The following is a 5,690-nucleotide window of genomic DNA, read 5'->3' as shown; positions in this document are numbered from 1 at the left end:
GTTTATCACTGTGTGAAACGTTACAATGAGATCGTGACGTCCGATGGATATCATTTCAGAATATTACCATTTTAATAAGTGTTGTGTGGGAAACAGCCATGCGGAGTACCCATTTGGTCTAGGGCACCTTGACACGGTTCGTGCGGCTTCTGCCGTCGGAGGTTCGAGTCCTCCCGTGGGCATGTGTGTGTGTGTGTGTGTGTGTGTGTGTGTGTGTGTGTGTGTGTGTGTGTGTGTGTGTGTGTGTGTTTTGTCCTTAGCGTAAGTTAGTTTAAGTTAGATTAAGTAATGTGTATGCCTAGGGACCTATGACCTCAGCAGTTTGGTCCCACTGAACGTACGACAAATTTCCAAATTTTTATGTGGGAAAATAAACGTGTACTGACTTATTGTTGTTAATTCCTTTCTCCTTACAACCAAAGCCCATAGTAACAAAAAGCCATTGAATCCACAGAGTGGCATTGCTCCCATTAAACAACTGCTAAAAGAGGAAGCGGAAATTGTTTCAGCAACAGCTGACGCTGAGTTAACTTCCTGCATGATGAAACGAGTTGCGAAATCCGCACCTCGGTTGAAAATTACTTTTCCGATATGAGCCGTAACGACGTTCTAAACTTATCAGGCCGTTAATTACCTCTAAACACAATGCTCGAGCGTGACAAACAACTCCAGCAGAGCGCGGCACGTTGCTCTCTATGGAACTGGTGAAAATCCTGTTCACTGGTGTCGATGGTCCGGAAAATACAATCATGAGCGGAAACGTGTATTTATTAAAGAGAGGCAGAACATATTTGCGTACGAGAAAAAATAATGAAAGAGATACAGTTCGACGTTAATAATCATGGCTGAAACGCGTGAGTACATTATAGGCCTCCACAGTAAGACAGTGTAAGACGTTCCCACTGCACTTAGCTGACTTTTTTTCTAGTGCATTTGGAGATAACGCGAAAATCATTACATGTCTAAAGTTCATTTGACTGTAGTTGACATCATATCAGTGACCCTTCACATTGAACTGCCGCCACGACTCATTTCCGCACATTCACCACCAATTTCTAGCCTGATCAACTTATTCAGGGTTCTCCTTTTGTTTTTTTTTTTAATTTCTGCAACGACATCTTCTCTCCTCAGTTTTTAAATAATTTTTTGATCGTCCCTTTGTAAAATTTTAACGTTAGATTTTCAACTCTTCTCCAGAATGACTTTCTTTTTATCGAGCATAGGAAAAGTCATAATTTGCTATTTCATCTCCTTCTTTCTTCCAATGTTAAGGACTTGCCTGTTACGCTCTTTTGTTTGCTGCATCTGTTGGCTGTAGGTATCTTCCATTTGATCTCTCCATCTCTTTCTTGGTCTGCCCATAGATCTTTTCTCTTTTGGTGGTTAATTCGTTATTACTTTGGGCTTTACATTTTCATTCAGCCTTAAGGCATTTATTTCTGTGCTCCTTGATTTATTCATTTATGCCTGTTCTGTCTAACTCTTGTATTCCTTATCATATCAAGTAGTCTAATCCACTCACTCTTCTTAAAAACTTCATTCCATCTTTACATTCTTCGTTCATTTCCAGCTGTTGTCCAAGTCGCACAACAATAATGTGTACTCGTAGATGGCATAGAAACTGTTTTCCAGAAATTTAGTAGGTTTTCTTTCTTCTCCTTCTCCATATGGTCTCATTAACATAACTGTATCTCAAAATTTTTTCTTGTGTCTGTTTCATTTTTTAAGGAAGCAGTGTTTTCTAAGAAGTGGAATTAATTCACTCTCCATATTTTCCGGTAATTTATTGCAATGTTGCTTATGGCCGGATCTTAAACCATAAAAGTGACGACTTTTGTTGTTTGGGTCGACATTTTGAAGTTTGGCTTAGCCAACACATTAGATTACAAAGACTGGTAAAGAGACGTTTTTGCTCCTCATTGATAACGTATTATAATTCACTGACTGTATTGTACTGGCCGGAAATGTATATGTCAGAGGTTTTTTGTGTAAGACTGCTATGTATCATTTGATTCTTATACGCCTGTGTGATTTCTTAGGATCATATGGTGGATGTCTAGTTCCTTCTGGTTAAATCTCTGCCGGCCGTGGTGGTCTCGCGGTTCTAGGCGCGCAGTCCGGAACCGTGCGACTGCTACGGTCGCAGGTTCGAATCCTGCCTCGGGCATGGATGTGTGTGATGTCCTTAGGTTAGTTAGGTTTAAGTAGTTCTAAGTTCTAGGGGACTGATGACCACAGCAGTTGAGTCCCATAGTGCTCAGAGCCATTTGTTAAATCTCTAAACCAACCGATTTCGTTGACGCACAATGGCTGCCGCTTTTGTTTCCTTTTTTTTTTCTTATTCGTCCTCTTGTTTCCCTAGAGATCGCCTCGGTGTTTTAAACTGCTCTGAAAATATTGTGTAATACTTTTGGTTATTCCCTCTCGTAAAATTTTCTTGGGGATTAGTCGAAGATAACATTTCTGACATATCATCGATTTACATCTGTTTTAATCCCCATATTTGAGAAAGTTTTAACGATCAGTGTAACTGATGTCATAAGAGATAATGAGCTGATTGATCATCATCTAGCCGGTAAATAACCCTTATCTAATTTTTTTCACCTCCAGCTGTGCGAGGTACCTTTAGTAGTTTTAGCGTTGCTTCGACGATCGTCAGTTACTTTACAACCTGGTATGCGTTTTCTGAGGGCTGCTTCTATGTAATCTAACTCATATGGCACTTTGATTTGCACTGCATACAAATGCGGTGGATATCTATAGGTATCCGTCTGTTGCCCCGCTGAATAGACACAGTGAATTTAGAGAGAAACACCTGACAAATCCCCAAAAATCTGGATATTGCACGACTCGAGTAGCCGACGTTCAGGAGACCCATATGGAGGCCCTTTCCAATCTTTGTCAGGTGCCGATAACGTTGTGTCAAACGAGTATGCGGCATTTCCGTGCTCTTCATAGTTATCACTCAACACCTGACTCTGTTCACGTCTCTTATATACCCTACCAGGTCTGGTAACAACACTGAACACGAACAATATTTATGCACTCTGTTGTCTTCTCCACCTGTTACTCAGATGACTGCAACTCATGGTATGTACTTGTGCAAAGTAACATTGTCATCCGACCATTTCTTCTTCGTGATTATGTCTTTTTTTCCAGGAAGACAAACACATAATTTTTTTTCCTGCTATAATGAGCATCCTCTTTGTTACACTACTTTGCAATTGCCAAGGAACTGGGAAATTATTGCATACGAATAATCACAGGCAATAATGGACGACATGAAACACAGTATGAACGTAGTAGTGCAGGTGGAGTAGTATATTTGTAACGAAAAATGCTACAAATTTCACCACATGATAATGAAGTAGAATGTTCCCAGAATGAGATTTTCACTCTGCAGCGGAGTGTGCGCTGATATGAAACTTCCTGGCAGATTAAAACTGTGTGCCCGACCGAGACTCGAACTCGGGACCTTTGCCTTTCGCGGGCAAGTGCTCTACCAACTGAGCTACCCAAGCACGACTCACGTCCGGTACTCACAGCTTTACTTCTGCCAGTATCCGTCTCCTACCTTCCAATCTTTACAGAAGCTCTTCTGCGAACCTTGCAGAACTAGCACTCCTGAAAGAAAGGATACTGCGGAGACATGGCTTAGCCACAGCCTGGGGGATGTTTCCAGAATGAGATTTTCACTCTGCAGCGGAGTGTGCGCTGATATGAAACTTCCTGGCAGATTAAAACTGTGTGCCCGACCGAGACTCGAACTCGGGACCGTTGCCTTTCGCGGGCAAGTGCTCTACCAACTGAGCTACCGAAGCACGACTCACGTCCGGTACTCACAGCTTTACTTCTGCCAGTATCCGTCTCCTACCTTCCAATCTTTACAGAAGCTCTTCTGCGAACCTTGCAGAACTAGCACTCCTGAAAGAAAGGATACTGCGGAGACATGGCTTAGCCACAGCCTGGGGGATGTTTCCAGAATGAGATTTTCACTCTGCAGCGGAGTGTGCGCTGATATGAAACTTCCTGGCAGATTAAAACTGTGTGCCCGACCGAGACTCGAACTCGGGACCGTTGCCTTTCGCGGGCAAGTGCTCTACCAACTGAGCTACCGAAGCACGACTCACGTCCGGTACTCACAGCTTTACTTCTGCCAGTATCCGTCTCCTACCTTCCAATCTTTACAGAAGCTCTTCTGCGAACCTTGCAGAACTAGCACTCCTGAAAGAAAGGATACTGCGGAGACATGGCTTAGCCACAGCCTGGGGGATGTTTCCAGAATGAGATTTTCACTCTGCAGCGGAGTGTGCGCTGATATGAAACTCAGTTGGTAGAGCACTTGCCCGCGAAAGGCAAAGGTCCCGAGTTCGAGTCTCGGTCGGGCACACAGTTTTAATCTGCCAGGAAGTTTCATATCAGCGCACACTCCGCTGCAGAGTGAAAATCTCATTCTGGAAACATCCCCCAGGCTGTGGCTAAGCCATGTCTCCGCAGTATCCTTTCTTTCAGGAGTGCTAGTTCTGCAAGGTTCGCAGAAGAGCTTCTGTAAAGATTGGAAGGTAGGAGACGGATACTGGCAGAAGTAAAGCTGTGAGTACCGGACGTGAGTCGTGCTTCGGTAGCTCAGTTGGTAGAGCACTTGCCCGCAAAAGGCAAAGGTCCCGAGTTCGAGTCTCGGTCGGGCACACAGTTTTAATCTGCCAGGAAGTTTCATATCAGCGCACACTCCGCTGCAGAGTGAAAATCTCATTCTGGAAACATCCCCCAGGCTGTGGCTAAGCCATGTCTCCGCAGTATCCTTTCTTTCAGGAGTGCTAGTTCTGCAAGGTTCGCAGAAGAGCTTCTGTAAAGATTGGAAGGTAGGAGACGGATACTGGCAGAAGTAAAGCTGTGAGTACCGGACGTGAGTCGTGCTTCGGTAGCTCAGTTGGTAGAGCACTTGCCCGCGAAAGGCAACGGTCCCGAGTTCGAGTCTCGGTCGGGCACACAGTTTTAATCTGCCAGGAAGTTTCATATCAGCGCACACTCCGCTGCAGAGTGAAAATCTCATTCTGGAAACATCCCCCAGGCTGTGGCTAAGCCATGTCTCCGCAGTATCCTTTCTTTCAGGAGTGCTAGTTCTGCAAGGTTCGCAGAAGAGCTTCTGTAAAGATTGGAAGGTAGGAGACGGATACTGGCAGAAGTAAAGCTGTGAGTACCGGACGTGAGTCGTGCTTCGGTAGCTCAGTTGGTAGAGCACTTGCCCGCGAAAGGCAAAGGTCCCGAGTTCGAGTCTCGGTCGGGCACACAGTTTTAATCTGCCAGGAAGTTTCATAAGTAGAATGTTTATGATAGACACAGGTCAGACTCCCAGCATTAAGGTTGATATTGGGCTCCCAGTAAGGAATATATTCTCCGCGATTACTAGTGCAGATTTTACACCTGTTCTTCATGTTGGGCACCAAACAGTTGCGGAATCCTTGGGAAATGTGAGAAATACAGAAGTAGATATCCTCAGTGTTGCAAAGCAGCTTAAATCACTTAATAAAGCCAAGGCCTCCGGTCCAGATTGTATACCACTTAGGTTCTTTTCAGAGTATGCTGATACAATAACTCTGTATTTAGAAATTCAATGGTATACAGTCTGTGCCCTACTCCCCCCCCCCCCCCCCATGAATCATGATGGACCTTGCCGTTGGTGGGGAGAC

General features: G+C 44.4%; 2 non-coding genes across 2 annotated transcripts; both read left to right on the top strand.

The window, feature by feature from the left end:
- The first annotated feature begins 4,614 nt into the window (after positions 1 to 4,614).
- Positions 4,615 to 4,689, top strand: Trnal-caa (transfer RNA leucine (anticodon CAA)). The gene has a single exon. It is a non-coding gene; the product is annotated as a tRNA-Leu (tRNA).
- A 525-nt stretch (positions 4,690 to 5,214) lies between these two features.
- Positions 5,215 to 5,289, top strand: Trnas-cga (transfer RNA serine (anticodon CGA)). Its single transcript has one exon. It is a non-coding gene; the product is annotated as a tRNA-Ser (tRNA).
- The last annotated feature ends 401 nt before the right edge of the window (positions 5,290 to 5,690 follow it).

The sequence above is a fragment of the Schistocerca gregaria genome, chromosome 4 (genome assembly GCF_023897955.1).
Source record: "Schistocerca gregaria isolate iqSchGreg1 chromosome 4, iqSchGreg1.2, whole genome shotgun sequence".
Taxonomy (NCBI): Eukaryota; Metazoa; Arthropoda; class Insecta; order Orthoptera; family Acrididae; genus Schistocerca; species Schistocerca gregaria.
The sequence above is the reverse complement of the archived record's forward strand: the minus strand, read 5'-3'. Positions and strand labels throughout refer to the sequence as shown.